This window comes from Rhinatrema bivittatum, chromosome 9 (assembly GCF_901001135.1).
Source record: "Rhinatrema bivittatum chromosome 9, aRhiBiv1.1, whole genome shotgun sequence".
NCBI lineage: Eukaryota > Metazoa > Chordata > Amphibia > Gymnophiona > Rhinatrematidae > Rhinatrema > Rhinatrema bivittatum.
In genome coordinates this window covers 245,911,057-245,928,166 of record NC_042623.1, presented here as the reverse complement: position 1 = coordinate 245,928,166, position 17,110 = coordinate 245,911,057, and positions in this window count along the sequence as shown.

Genomic DNA, 17,110 nt, shown 5'->3' with positions numbered 1-17,110 from the left:
CATAAACTCGCACATTCCCATGTCCCACCCTTGCCCTGCCCGGACCATGCCCCTTTTTGGGCTTTCTCACTTATCTGCATATCAGAAGGTATACACATACACGCGTGGCTTTCCAAATCTGCTCAGCACGTGCCATCCAGACATATTCATGTATCTTCCATGTGCCAGGCTTTTAAAATCACCTATTTGCTATTCTTTTATCAATTTCAGAACCATTGTTAGTGCAGCTATATATCAAATAAGTACAATTCTTTTTCTAATCAATGCACATTAAAAACAATCTTTTACTTTAATTTCTTTACTTCTAGACTATTTTCAAGGGCACAGAGAAAAAAAGCTCCTTAGCTTCAGGATTCTATCAAGCAATTCAGTCAGGTAAGTATCAATTTTTGCAATAGTAACTTTTGTTTCACTTTATGTTTGTCGCGTTACTGTAAACCTAGGAATTGATTCTTTGTGGTTGTTTTTTTTTTTTGCTTTATGTCTTCCTAGATTACAAGTCAGTATGAACTTTGTCCTCAGGACCATTCCCGGGTAAGTATCTTCCTTTTTTGTATCTTTTCTTTGTATTGTATATCTCTCTTTTCTATTTATTTTCCTTTTCTTTCACTGTCCTTTCCTTCCTGGTGTGTCCTATGCCAGTGTTTTTAGCTGATTTGTATACATTAAAATTTACTCTTTTTTGGTGTCTGGCATTCTTTGAGTTTGTTGTCGGGGTGCATTGATTAAACCTCTTGACTCTCACAGCTTTGCGCCTACTACTTCACTCTTTTAAAAATCAACAAGGAAAACTGACTCCCTGGCACTGACAATTCATCTGGAAAGTAAATGTGTTCCCTAAAGTGTTTTGTCAATGACAGCTTGTTGAACTTTTATGCTAATAATAGAAAACAAATGATAATTGTATTTTCCCTAACTAATGCTGGTCATGAGCAATAGAGGTGATTAATGCACTTATTCTCCCCCCTTGCAAACCTCTTCCTTTCTTTTTCTTTGGAGTGTTCTCTCCTTAGTTTTCTTCCTTTTTGCTGTTTGAGGAAAGTGAGGGTTGCATTTTCCCAGACTGATTAATCTCCCTTGGTTCTGAGTCTCTTTATTTTCACTTGGAATTTTCAAGGGAATACAAAGCTAGCAATTTCTTTTCCTATCCCCTGTTCCAGGAATGTTTCCCTTTCAGTTTTTTCCCTAGAACCAGAGGGAAGTATTTCAAAAATTACATACACTAGACTCAGAATATTCACTTCAGCTTTCTGCTTTCCCCTCTTTGGGAAGCCTCGGGGAGTTTTGCGTCTTTACCACACTCACTTTCTCAAATAGTATTTGATTAAGAATTATTTTATTGGAGACCTTTTTACAGGATAAGAATATTGATGGAGTAAGTAATGTTTATTTGAAAATATATAATATGTTGGTTGCTCCCCCTCAATTATGGGTTATGTAATGTAGATACAAGATATTATGGTAAAGAAATATATGGTATGTATTTGTATCTGTATTACTTCTTTATATTTTTGTTTAAAAATGTAAAAAAAAGAGTTATTTTATCTTTCCAGTCACTTACTCTAATTATTAAAGCTGAAGATACTCAACCATGGGTCAGCTGGCTTTACAATTACATTTAACTAATCTAAGCCTTATCTTTGGTGGCTTTTCATAAAATTGCACACTTCTCATTCACACCCTCATTCATTCCAGACTTTTTACTATTATTCCTGCCAGGTTTTGCAATGTTTTGAACAATGTTTACACTTTTGAAGAGGCGTACTAGTGCAGCACTCCCTCTCCATGACACTTCAGCAGAACTCTCTACTAAGTTCTAAACTTTCTGTTTTTCCTGGCTTTTCCATATCCATGCTTAGTGATGTCATCAGGTCTCAATTTTTCTATTGCAGGATGGCATTCCTTTGTTAGACAAATGACAGTCTTTTCAACCCCTTGGGTCAACTATTCAGGTCTTTGGGAAATGTTCTATGCTATGGGAATGAGCGGTGATTCCCACAGATCTGGAGACTCCAGCCTTCTTAAACAGTACTAGAGATGTGAATCGTTTTAGGACGATTAAAATTATCGTCCGATAATTTTAATATCGTCTTAAACCGTTATGGAACACAATACAATACAGATTCTAACGATTTATCGTTATAAATCGTTAGAATCGTGAGCCGGCACATTAAAACCCCCTAAAACCCACCCCCGACCCTTTAAATTAAATCCCCCACCCTCCCGAACCCCCCCCCAAATAACTTAAATAACCTGCGGGTCCAGCGGCGGTCCGGAACGGCAGCGGTCCGGAACGGGCTCCTGCTCCTGCATCTTGTCGTCTTCAGCCGGCGCCATTTTCCAAAATGGCGCCGAAAAATGGCGGCGGCCATAGACGAAAAAGATTGGACGGCAGGAGGTCCTTTCGGACCCCCGCTGGACTTTTGGCAAGTCTCGTGGGGGTCAGGAGGCCCCCCACAAGCTGGCCAAAAGTTCCTGGAGATCCAGCGGGGGTCAGGGAGCGATTTCCCGCCGCGAATCATTTTCATACGGAAAATGGCGCCGGCAGGAGATCGACTGCAGGAGGTCGTTCAGCGAGGCACCGGAACCCTCGCTGAACGACCTCCTGCAGTCGATCTCCTGCCGGCGCCATTTTCCGTACGAAAACGATTCGCGGCGGGAAATCGCTCCCTGACCCCCGCTGGACCTCCAGGAACTTTTGGCCAGCTTGTGGGGGGCCTCCTGACCCCCACGAGACTTGCCAAAAGTCCAGCGGGGGTCCGGAAGGACCTCCTGCCGTCCAATCTTTTTCGTCTATGGCCGCCGCCATTTTCGGCGCCATTTTGGAAAATGGCGCCGGCTGAAGACGACAAGATGCAGGAGCAGGAGCCCGTTCCGGACCGCTGCCGTTCCGGACCGCCGCTGGACCCGCAGGTTATTTAAGTTATTTGGGGGGGGGTTCGGGAGGGTGGGGGATTTAATTTAAAGGGTCGGGGGTGGGTTTTAGGGGGTTTTAGTGTGCCGGTTTTTCGATTTTTCGATTTTTCGATTTTTAACGATTTTTAACGATTTTTCACGATATTTTACCCCCCCAAACGGCAACAATACGATTCCCTCCCCCTCCCAGCCGAAATCGATCGTTAAGACGAACGAGGACACGATTCACATCCCTAAACAGTACTCTTTATTATAACTTCGCTCATGCACACCCATAGACTGTCTTCTCCTTAATCAGTGTACACTCTCTACTTAACAGTATCTTACTTCGTCTCAGGTCGGTGTTTGGACAGTGTTGCATACAGGAGCTGCCTTCCTTCCAGAGTCCTGGCCTGGTCTGGTTATCCCCCACCTGGATCCCAGCTCTTATTCCCCAGTCTCTGATTATGCCCTCTGAGCTCCACCTGCCCTGCAGGATCCCACCCAAAGAGCCTACTTAAGGCATTTAAGGTGGACTAGGCATCTAGCTTGGTCTTGCATAGGTAAGTAGGGGGATAGAAGGGGCCCTGATTCACATATGTGTTTTTCTTTTTTTTTTCAGTGTTTACTAATTTTAATCATATCTGTGCTTTAGGCTCATTGATGCTATGCCTGTCTCTTCACTAGTTGCTAGTGAAGCCATTTCCATGCAGCCCTCAGATATGACCCATCGCTATGGCAGTCCTAGTTTTTCAGAGAAGCTTTGGGACAGACCACTAATTTCAGGGGTGGACGGATGCTACCATATACTTGTGCAGATAAGTACTTTTGATGTTGAGTTCAGTGACTTTTGAAAAGTGACTATGTTCATTGGTTTTGAAAAAAAGAAAAAAAGATTTAATTCAAAAAAATGGTGATTGGTGAAAAATGACAAACAACAAAAAAATATAAAGTAAAATGGACCCAGAACCATGAGATAGAGTCTGGTAAATATACCATGACCCTGAGAAGAGAGGTCCTACAAATACATGTTAGCTTGCTCTCAATAAGCGTTAAGAGAAGACCAGGTGTACCGATATTTTGAAGTATTGTTCACAACTGGGGTACCCGGAATACATATGGTATAAGAGCCAATATTGTGTGACCATATACTTTAAAACATACATTTTCATATTTATTTGCACTTAAAAAGCATTTTTCCTAGCGGCAAAAATATTTCTTTGGTACACACAACTTCCTTTATGCCACTACAAACGGTAACAGAGTTCCATAGTTCTTTGTTAGCGTTAATATTTTTTCTTTCAAGAACTATTTTTCTGACAATATTTCTAAAGGCTAAATCAGAGTTTTTAGGTCCCCTACTGGGGACCACTACCAAAATTCCCTGATATTCTAGTGTTTAGAGGAGCTTTTAATCCCTAAATTGAAAGGACTCTCATCGAGGCATTTACCACCATTAAAACTGACTTTGGAACTGGGAAGATAGAGTCAGGTGGCCAGCATCTTGTTACCTGGCCACTACATCTGTTTTATTTTAACTTTGTCTTAAGAACATACTGGGTGCCATACTGGGTCAGACCAAGGGTCCATCAAGCCCAGCATCCTGTTTCCAACAGTGGCCAATCCAGGCCATAAGAACCTGGCAATTACCCAAAAACTAAGTCTATCCCATGCTACTGATGCTAGTAATAGCAGTGGCTATTTTCTAAGTCAACTTAATTAATAGCAGGTAATGGACTTCTCCAATAACTTATCCAATTCTTTTTTAAACACAGGTATACTAACTGAATTAACCATGTCCTCTGGCAACAAATTCCAGAGCTTAATTGTGCATTGAGTGAAGAACTTTCTCCGATTAGTTTTAAATGTGCCACATGCTAACTTCATGGAGTGCCCCCTAGTCTTTCTATTATTTGAAAGAGTAAATAACTGATTCACATCTACCTGTTCTAGACCTCTCATGATTTTAAACACCTCTATCATATCCCCCCTCAGCCGTCTCTTCTCCAAGCTGAAAAGTCCTAACCTCTTTAGTCTTTCCTCATAGGGAGCTGTTCCATTCCCCTTATCATTTTGGTAGCCCTTCTCTGTACCTTCTCCATCGCAATTATATCTTTTTTGAGATGCGGCGACCAGAATTGTACACAGTATTCAAGGTGCAATCTTACCATGGAGCGATACAGAGGCATTATGACATTTCTTTCTTTCTTTATTATTTCTTTCTTTTTTTACTAAATTAGTGCATCCCCTCCAAAGCTATAGGTCCCTGCTGACATCATCGATGATATCAACAGTACCATGGCCTAGTTTGGAGCAAAGCTAAGAGAGCTTCTTCAAGGCCATCCAAAGTCAATTGCCTTATTTTTTACAAACTGCAGTGGCGCAGGGTAAGTAAACTCACCCCACCGGCTCAGGTACACTGTCACAGCAGGGAACAGTAGCGGCAGCGATCACACCCACAGCTGACCACTTCTCTCTCTCCCACTCGGTCACAGATGACAACCTACTGCCGCTTAGTTCCACTCCCATCAGCTGTTCCTCCCTCGTGGCTCGCACACTGCCTTTCTGGGCACGGCTTCCTTTCTATTTCCCTGTTGCTCTCACGAGTTAGTCAGGCCCCTCCTCTTTTGTGCTGGCTCTGCTTCTCCACAGCTCACCACTGCTGTCTCAGGCTCAGCCTATCTATCTACCCACTTTGGAGGCCTGTCGATGTAGCTGGGCCTCTGTTGCTGCTCCGGATCCCACTGTTGAAATGTGGAGGATAGCAGCTACAGTGGTATGATGTCCCATTTATTATTTCTGAGCTTCTCTTGCAGCCAATTCTCCTCTGCATTTTCTGCACCTCCGAGCCTCAATGTCTACAGATTCAGGAAAGTCATTTATTTACTGTATTTATTTATTTTTAAAATTTGGGTACCCCCTTACATTTGCACTGTCCAGCCTTCAGGTACTGTGGCTGCTTTTAAATGAAAAGTTACAGATTACTGATAATAGGTTTGAAATTTCATGTTTGAGTTCTTTCATTGCTCTGGCATGAATGCCATCTTGGCCTGGTTATTAGTCGTCAGTCTTTACTTTGTCAATTAAGTCAATAGGTTCATTATATCAAGGGTTCTCAGAGTCTTGCAGTTTATACACAAATCCTTACGAGAAAGCTCACATCACAGATGTTGTCCAATGAACCATCTAATTAGAATCCAAACATTGATGATAAAAATGAAGTTTATCCTGCCGCAGATGTCCGGTAGGCAAATGTACTTATGATTTCATTATTAGGAATAAATTTGGAACTTTTTCTTTTATGGTTAGGAAGTCCTTTAGGGGCACTTCTTCATGGCAAATTCCAAACTTCAGTCAGATAAGTGTTTAAACATAATGAGCTATTTGTAGTTCTCACCCTTGGTGCTTGGTAGGCTAGGCACAGATCTGTTAACATTGCTGTCATTCAGTTTTGCTCTGATTCCATATTGTAGCATGACCTATTTTTTCTTCTCCCATTTAAGATGCATCTCTTTCAAAAGAAAGCGTCACCTCTTAAGCCTGCCTGCCTGCCTACATTGCAGCTTTATGCAAATTTGTGAGTACAGGGTTGCATATATATATATAATGGGCCTAACTTTAAAAGCATTTATGCATGTAAAATGCAGTTTTATATTTGTAAATTAGTTTTCTGAAAATGTGCATGGGGGTCGTGCATGTAAAAGTGTGCAAAGAAGTAATTTCATGTATACTTTAACTTGAAAGAGTCACCCCAGGATCAGAGTTTGGGTAGGGAAACCAATTACACACATGCTTTCAGTTTTCAAAATTGTACGCATATTTGTACATAAACCCATTTATACCTGCTACCAATGTAAATGTGCAATCATACACCACACAGATTTCTACATATACCTGCTAATTTTCAAAACAGACTTACCCGTCTATGTCCACTTTGAAAATTTGGGCTGAAGTCTGCATATACTTTCTGCATGTGAACTTTAGCCCTATACAGGAGGTAACAAAAATGTCCTCAATGAGTATAATTTTCAGTCTCATGGAAATGCTTGCAGTACTTTGTATTCATGGGCCTCCAAGTTGATTTTTTAAACGCAGACTTCCCCAGTTTCCATTTTAAAACATCTGGCTGGTCACAGGAATCCATTAACTACCATAGGCCTGGATTCACCATTCTATCGCAGAATGGTGAATCCAGCGAAAATGGGGGGGCGGGCCTGCGAAAGACAGCAGTCCGCATCACCATCACCATGGTGTTTTTGCTGCTGGCTTTCGCACCCAATAGCGCCACCGTGAAAGGTAGCGCTATTGGGCGCACTACTGGCGATGATAACGTTACTTACCTTATCGCCGTCAGTGAAGACACCGCCGAGTCCGCCTCCTCGCTGCCCTGACGCCTCCCCTCACAGCCCCGACTCCACCCCCAGCATGCTTTCGCACGCGAAAAGGGTCTTTTCGTGTGCGACAGAGGCTTATCACACGCGTCAAGCCTTTGAAAATAACCCCCATGGGCCAGATTTTAAAAACTACGCACGGGCATAGATTTGTAACATGCGCGTGCAGCCGCGTGCATGTTATAAAATCCAGGGTCGGCGCGCGCAAGGGGGTGCACAATTGTGCAACTTGCATGCGCAGCCTTCCTCCGTTCCCTCCACCCCCACCCCCCACCTTCCCCTCCATTCCCCTACCTAACCCGCCCCCCAGCCCTTACCTTTAATTTTAAGTTGCACCTGCCTCCGGGCAGGCGTAGGTTGCGCGCACCGGCGATGGCCAGCCCGTGATCCCGGGCACAGTGGCAAATGGCTGCTGTGCCTGGAGGCTCCGGCTCTGCCCCTGCCCTGCCCCAGACTGCCCGCCCACGCCCCGGCCCCTTTTTCAAGCCCCGGGACAAACACACGTCCTGGGGCTTGTGCGTGTCACCGCGCCTATGAAAAATAGGCTTGGCGTGCACAGGAGGCTTTTAAAAAGGTTACACGTGTATAATATGTGTATAACCCTTTTAAAATCCGCCCCTATATCAGTTCACCATATAGAAAAACATATTGATTAAAAATATTAATTAATATAATCTGGTTAAAAATAGATGAGAATAAAACCACATAACTAACAGTTATTATATTCATGTGTGATTACCTGCAGAGATTATATATAGGGGTCAATTTTTAAATAACCTGCCTAGCTGCAAACTCCATGGGCAGTTTTAATGAATATTCATTTAATAAAGTAGAAAACCTTGGCTCTTAAATTTCGGGTGATGAAAAGATAAATGATCCTTTTCATTCAATAAACTGAATTAATATATGCATCATGCTGTCTGTGGTCAAGTCATGGATTCTCTGCTTCAAATTCCTGCCTTGAAAGGAGATGTGAAGTGCACAGATTAGGTCAAAGGCCTTTTCTATAGTAGCCTTTATAGCATGGAACTGACTTCCTCTTGAGAATAGATAGGAGTTGAATTATGAGCTAGTGATTTTCACATGGAATGACGGTATATAAAACACATCAGTCAATCAATAAATAAATAAATATATTTTCTATTCTGCAAGAAGGTCAATACATGTCTCTTTCTTGTTTCTCAAGTGTGGTGGTTTCAGGCTCCTGTGCATGAGTATCTTTTCCTTTTTATGTAGACATGGAGTAATTTTTTGGTGGGCGGTTGACAACTGTGTTGGGCTTCAGACTTGTAGTCTCCTGTGTTTTTTGTGTTTTTTAATTACTTGTGTATATTTGAAGTTTATGTATAACTTTTATAATTGTTGTACACTGCCTTAGATGATATTTTGCATTCAGGAAGACAATTTAGAAGAAATTTTACATATATATAACATACTAATGATGTCAGAAAAGGACCAAATGATCCATCCAGTCTGCCCAGCAAGCTTTCAATGGTAATATCCACCATGCCGTGCAGGTTATCCCCATGTTTCTCTTAAGAGTAGTAACTGCTGATCTGTGCAGTTATCCTCGAGCTTTATGATAAGAGTAGTAAATCACCTGGACCAGATGGTATACACCCCAGGGTTCTGAAGGAACTAAAAAAATGAAATTTCAGATCTATTAGTAAACATTTGTAACCTATCATTAAAATCATCCATTGAACCTGAAGACTGGAAGGTAGCTTATGTAACCCCAATATTTAAAAAGGGCTCCAGGGGTGATCCAGGAAACTACAGACCAGGAAAATTAGTGGAAAGTATTCTAAATATCAAAATCACATAACATATAGAAAGACATTGTTGCGGTCCCGGTCGCATGCCTTGCGACCGGGCTCTTACCTCCGGCCTCCGGTCGACATCGTTGGGGTGTACCGACTTGGCCCAGTATTTCAGGGGGTCCGCGGTGAAAGGCACAGCCTGATTGGCCTACTCAAGCCTTCTCGCGAGGGAGACACCACTGAGCCTCAGAACATGGCCCCTCCCCTTTGGGGCACACGCGCGCGGGGAAGCCCAATTTAAAGGGCTTCCCCCCCCCCAGACCGCAGCCCGCCCACAATTTGACGTCAAAAACAGCGGCCCCTATGACATAGTGAGGGCAAAGGTAGCGCCGGCGCCATTTTGAATATTGGCAATACGGCCCGAGTGCAGGAGATTGCTCCCGGACCCCCACTGGACTTTTGGCAAGTCTTGTGGTGGTCAGGGGCCCCCCCCAAGCTGGCCAAAAGTCCCTGGGGGTCCAGCGGGGGTCCAGGAGCGATCTCCTGCACTCAGGCCGTATTGCCAATATTCAAAATGGCGCCAGCGCTACCTTTGCCCTGTCACATGGTAAGGGCAAAGGGCCATCGGCGCCATTTTTATTAACGCAGCCGATGGCCTGGGAATGGGAGATCGCTCCCCGTGCTCCCGCTGGACCACCAGGTAATTTTAAAAGGGTTTTTTTTTGGGGGGGGGGAGGCTAAGGGGTCATTTTAAAGAGTCAGGTGGATTTTTTTTTATCAGGCCATCGGCGCCATTTATATTAGTGGCAGCCAAAATGGCGCCGATGACCCGAGAGCTGGAGATCGCGCCGGGACCCCCCCACTGGACCACCAGGTAATTTAAAACATTTTGCGGGGAGTTCGGGAGGGTGGGGGATTTGTTTTAAAGGGTTGGGGTGGGTTTAGGGGTTGTTTTGGTGTGCCAGGTTTCCCGCCCTCCTCCCTCCCTCCTCCAATTTACGATTTTTCTTGATAAATTGGGGGAATTTCTAGTGTATTTTTGATGATTTAAAAAATATCTGACGATTTTTTTAAATCGTCAAAAAACGATTCACATCCCTACTTGGTACTCTCTTCTGCATGGAAGTCATCACTGCCAACTACATCAGTGAGTTACCATCGCTCTCTCAGAGCTTTCCCTGGAACCAGGTACTCGCTCCTCGAGGGCCTATTCATTCCAGCTCCTGGGCTTCTATGAGACATTGTGTGAGTGTTACCATCAGGTTCGGTACATGAACTCTGAATACTCTGCTTACTCACTATATTTCACTTTCTCTACAGCTCAGCCTCCAGGGATCGCTGTTCCAGTATCTGAGGGACTACAGCCCAGCCGGACATTCCAGCTCACTACTGCCACCTCTGGTGGTTCAGTATACTGTCTAATAAAAGAACTAGTGTGTGTCTGTCTCCCAACTCTGAGCCTGACCAGTGGTTCCTCTCGGGATCTTCCCCCTGGGGGCGTGATCACCTGCCACCGGTCCAAGGATCCACCCACAACTCTCCTAAATAACATCAGATTGCTAACTCCAAAGCAGACTGTTAACTCTGAACTGAACAACTGGCCACAGCTATTTAGCCTGGTACTCCTTAAGGATCAGCCCTGCAGGGGATTCTGGGTGAAGGAAGGTTCCCCTCAACATACTATAAGGAATCAGGGTCTAGATGGGTTAGAGAGACCCTGGGGAACAGGCAGGAAGCCAGAAGTACTGCCAAATGACTCATGTTTGATGCTTTTGGAACTGCAAGGGAAGGATTGCTGAGGTAAGCAGCCTTTGCAAGGTGTTTATTTTTTCTGTTTTTGAAAATACAATTGTATATAAGGAAACAGTCAGAGTCTGCCTCCTTTATTCACTGTCTGTTTCCTAAGCCATGACCACCCATGTTACCATATTGCTCTTATAGTTTCATATCCTATAATTTTAAACCCTGCAGTTTTGTTAGGAGCTGTGAGGCACTCAATCCATTTGGTGAATAAACAGGTCACTGTAAGTATGCCTTGGTTTTCTCAGGAGGATCTGACAGCAAATCCTATCTATCAGAATATCAGATCATGGCATTGCAATCCCTGTGGTTTGTAATGGATCTCTGTGCGTTGTAGGCAGTTTGAAGCCTGAAATGAATTAAACTTCCTTTAATGTACAACTACATATCATGGCATATGTGGGTCAATAGGATACCCACTTCAAGGTATCATAAATGTGTGCCTACCTTTGTCCTGAACAGAGTTCATTATAAGCAAGCAGCAATATGATTCCTCCGAGGAATTAAATGCAATCCATTGGATTATATCATATTGATAATACAGAGGTCAATTGTCAAAAGATTTAACTGGCTAACTTTAGACTATGTATAAATAAAAAACCAAACTTTGCATTCAAAACACTCTCCACCGCTGCTGGCTGGGGCTCCTGCGCGATCGGCGCTGACCCATCGGGGTCCCGGAGCCCCCCCGTGCCACCAGCCCGCACCCGAATCGCCTCTCCAGCCACGAGGCCTGATCCCGCCCCTCCAAGCGCGTCATCAAAGGGGCCGGAGGGAACTTCATATTCCCGGCTCTCAACGCTGGCCGCCCTTTTTCGCTGCGACTCTCCACCGCTGCTGGCTGGGGCTCCTGCGCGATCGGCGCTGACCCATCGGGGTCCCGGAGCCTCCCCGTGCCACCAGCCCGCACCCGAATTGCCTCTCCAGCCACAAGGCCTGATCCCGCCCCTCCAAGCGCACCCCTACGCCATCCAAACCCGCTGCACCGAGGTCCGCCCACTCCGGGCACAGGGGTGACGTCAGCGAACAGCGACCTACAGGACTTAAAAGGCCCTGCACTCCACGGCGTCGCGCGCTGAGCGTCGCGCGCACGAAGGAGCGCAACAAAGGGGCTGGCCCCTTTGTCTCGCCCCTTCGTCGCAGCCCCACAGGAGCACCAACCCATCTCCACGAAACGACCAAAGATCATTCTCAACGTAAACGTAACCGTAACATAACGGACATCGCAACAGGTATCACAACTTTCTACCCTCCCGGCACCAACTCCAACTACATCTCATCTCGCCTCTGCTGGAGCCCGCGCAGTCGGCACCACACACGTGGGGTAAGAACCTTTTCTCATAACCAGTCCACCAGCCCAGCAGCTCCAGACATACTTGACTACCCAACTACGTGTCCGACATTAGACTGAATGATTTAAACAACAACCTTAACATCAGTACTCCGGATAGCATTCTGCCTCTAAATGTTCCATACATTTGACCACCTTTGAATGCCTTTGAATTCCATTGAATGTCTTTGAATGATATATACTTCCGATCATCCTGTATTGCATGGTAGACTGCTCGCCCTAGACAACTTCCCTCCTCCACACTACTGATTCACATCACACAGACTTCGAGTATAACATACTTGTCAGTGTACCCAATATCTCATTATAACCTCCTTGCCCTATGTAACCTATCTGCGCTATGTAAGGTATACTCGACGCGCACTCCCAGCTAAGCCAGATATCACCACAGACTCCACCCAGTTTTATCCTCCATTAGTCCCCACCACCCAAGTCCCCTCACTATACTAGAACCATGTGCCTACTCCCCATCCCTAGACGGCACTGCCCGCTACTACGCAAACCCCCTACAACACCCCCCCACCCACCCTTACATCGCAAATCCCTCATACCGATTATGACCCCACCTTTCTCACAAATCCTAGGTTTAACCACATTAGCCATTACTCTCTTCAATGCCCAATCCATACAAAAAAAAGGAACTATACTAAATGATCTGCTTACAGACGACAACCCCGACCTTTGTGCCATCACCGAATCCTGGTTAAAAAATACCGACCAGGTTTTCCTAAACCAGCTCCCCACAAAGTCATACGACCTCCTCTCCATACCAAGGCCGAAAAAGAAAGGAGGTGGTCTACTCTTGGCAGGCAAGAAAAGACTCAACCTCAAACTCCAAACCACTCAACCGCCACCCAAAATTGAAATCGCACTATTTGCATCCAAATCCCTACAAATCTGCCTAGTATATGCCCCCCCAGGCCTAATTGAAAAAGATCCCTCACCCATCATTGAATACTTCACCGTCAACATCAAAACAGATCTTCCTACCATTATACTAGGGGATTTCAATCTCCATGTGGATACCCGCCCCACTACCCCCGCCTGCGAGACTCTACTGCACACCCTCAAAGCCCTAGATTTCAATCAAATCATCACCGAACCCACACACAAAGCAGGCCACACACTCGATCTAATATTTGTGAATTCTAAAATAACCATCGCCACCCCACCCGTAGTCACCCCAGTACCATGGTCCGACCATTTCCTCATTAATGCAACCCTTGAAACCAAACCCCTCACACCTTCCACACAAAAACACCATAAAACCATCTCCTTCCGTAAACACTGTAGTACGGAAGAGCTCACCCTAGCTTTCAACAAAATAGCTAACAACATCGATCTCACCAATCCAGACACCGCACTACACTCCTGGAACAATCTCACTACGACCATAGCCAATGATCTATGCCCCATTATCCACAAAGAAATAGCTCTTTAGCTACGTCTCTAACCTCACACAAATAAACCCATCAGAAATCGCTCTCAACCAAGCCAAATCTAAAGTGGAAGAACTAGCGCTATTTTTCAATAACAAAATAAGCAAACTACTAACTCAGCTGCCCCATAACATCACATCTACTTCAACACCACCTCAGACCGCCTTCAAAAATACCCGCTTAGAAGAACTAGAACTCACCTCTTCCATTGAGATCCAAGGTATACTACGGAAAATGAAACCATCTTCTCACCCTTCGGATCACATCCCCTCGAAATTGCTTCTATCAATTCCTGACTCCATCGCCAAATCCCTGTCAGACATCATAAATTGCTCAATAACACAAGGATCTTACCCAGATGACCTAAAATTGGCCTCTCTCAAACCACTACTCAAGAAACCTAATCTAGATCCTAATGACCCAAACAACTACAGACCGATCGCCAACCTCCCCTTCATAGCCAAGATTATGGAGAAATTGGTGAACACCCGACTCTCAAACTACATTGAAGAAAATAACCTCCTATCCCCATCACAATACGGATTCCGCAAAACACTAAGCACAGAGTCCCTCCTCATCTCCTTAACAGATTACCTCATCCTGGGCCTCGATAAAGGTCAAGCCTTCTTATTGATCCTACTGGACCTTTCTTCAGCCTTTGACACCGTCAATCATTCCCTACTCATTAACCAGTTAACCGCCATAGGCATCTCAGGCACAGCACTCTCCTGGTTCATATCCTTTCTCAGCAACAGAGGATACAAGGTCAAGATCCAGAACAAAGAATCCTCTCTACACCCGTCGTCAGTAGGAGTCCCACAAGGGTCCTCCCTGTCTCCTACTTTATTTAACATTTACCTTATACCATTATGCCAACTACTCACAGACCTCAACCTCAAACACTTCCTTTATGCGGACGATATCCAGGTCCTGATACCCATTAAGGATTCCTTCACAAAAACTCTGGCTTACTGGGATACATGCCTTCAAAAAATTAAACTCCTCCTCACCAGCCTAAACCTGGTATTAAATTCCGGCAAAACTGAACTACTGCTCATCGCCTCAGAGAACAACCCCATTACCTCTGCACAGCAAGCCACGCCAACAATCACACAAGTGAGAGACCTAGGAGTCCTAGTTGATAATCGCCTGAATTTCAAAGCCACTATTAACAAAACCACCAAAGACTGTTTCTATCAATTACAAGTTCTGAAAAGAATTAGACCTCTTTTCTATGCCCAAGATTTCAGAACCATTCTGCAAGCAATCATTTTTTCAAAATTAGACTATTGTAACACCATCCTACTTGGCCTTCCCGCTTCATACACCAAACCGCTTCAGATGGTGCAAAATGCAGCTGCACGAATTCTGACAAATACCAGGAGAAGGGACCACATAACCCCTATTCTAAAGAACCTCCATTGGCTACCGATACACTTTAGAATAATATACAAGGCCATTCTCACCACATATAAAAACATCCACCAACTGGCTCCCATTGACCTACAGATCCCTCTCCGACTACACAATTCGTCAAGACCGACAAGAGATGCATACAAGGGTTCGCTACAGGTTCCACCGCCCAAATCTACCAGACACAGCACACTAAGAGACCGAGCTTTCTCTACAGCCATCCCACCGTTATGGAACTCCATACCCTCAAATCTTAGAATAGAACCATGCATCTCAACCTTCAAAAAAAGACTAAAGACCTGGATATTCATACAAGCCTTCCCAGACGTCAATTGATCTAATACTTACAAGCCACCCCTAATCTCCATCTACACTATGGTCGACCTTATCTCCTATCGTTTACTTGTGTAAATTAATAACCTGTCCTTTCTCTTCCTCTAAGCCAAGTTCTTATCACCTTGTTATATGTAACTGCCTTTTCAGCACTTTGTTATTGTTATGTTTACTTTGCACCCCTGTTTTATGTGAACCAGCATGATGTGACTGCTGTCTCGAATGCCGGTATATAAAAAATCTAAATAAATAAATAAATAAATAAATAAATACCCTCTACACAACAGGAGAAAAGGAAACCTTGGTTCTCCGCCAAGTTAAAAACCTTGAAACAAGAACTAAGAGCCAAAGAACGCGCCTGGCGCAAACAACCGTCGGCTGCACTTAAAGCCACCTATAACAACACTTTACACGCATACCGTCATGCAATTACCCAAGCCAAGCGTGATTTCCATGCAACAAATATCCACGACTACCAATTTAATGCAAACGCCTTATTCACATATGTCTCAGAACTCACCAATCCCAATACACCAACTCTCAACGATACTATCTCCAACAAAAAATGTGAAGAACTAGCCCTATTCTTCAAGAATAAAATCGACAATATTCTACTCCGCTTCCCAGACAACACTACCCCCCTCCCCCCCATTCCCAATGACAAAAAGATCACCCTTAAAACATTTGACCTCACCACCAACATAGAAGTAGAAACTATACTAAAAAAGATGAAACCATCCACACACTCTTCAGACACCATTCCTTCAAAAACTCTTCTCTCCATCACCCCCGCCATCACCAAACATATTAAGGACTTTATCAACTGCTCCATTACTGCAGGCAGTGTCCCAAACCCACTCAAACTGGCCATAGTCAAGCCCCTCCTGAAGAAACCCACTCTCGACCCCACAGACCCTGCCAATTACCGTCCAATTTCCAATCTCCCATTCTTATCCAAAGTCCTAGAGAGGGTTATTAACAAACAACTAACAGAGTTTTTAGAAGACCACAATGTCCTCCACACTCAACAGTTCGGTTTCCGTAAAGACCGAAGCACCGAAACCTTACTACTAGCCATGACAGACACCATACTTAAAGGTATGGACCACGGAAACTCGTACCTACTCGCCCTACTAGACATCTCAGCTGCTTACGATACTGTCAACCATCAGATACTAATGACCCGCCTAACAGAAATAGGTATCGCCGACACAGCCCTTTCATGGCTCTCCTCCTACCTCACACACAGAGAGTATCTAGTAAAAATCGACAAGCACGAATCCTCACACATACCTATCACGCAAGGCGTACCCCAAGGATCATCCTTATCCTCCACCCTATTTAATATTTATCTCATACCCCTATGCCACCTCCTCTCCAAACTAGGCCTGAAATTCTTCCTGTATGCAGATGACGTGCAGATTCTCATCCCGTTTCAGGGATCCATAAAAGAACCTCTGCAACACTGGGAATCTTGCCTCGCCACCATAAGCGCCTCACTATCCGAACTCCATCTTGCTCTAAACTCGTCAAAAACAGAATTACTCGTCATCTCTAAGCAGCCTGAACGTTTCAATCTCCCCATGCGACAGAACACTACTCAAAATACAACCACAGCCACCCCTCAGACCCAGTTTGTAAGAGATCTGGGAGTCTACATAGACCAACACCTAAGTTTCAAACCTCACATCAAAACTCTACTAAAGGGGGGTGTCTACAAACTTAACA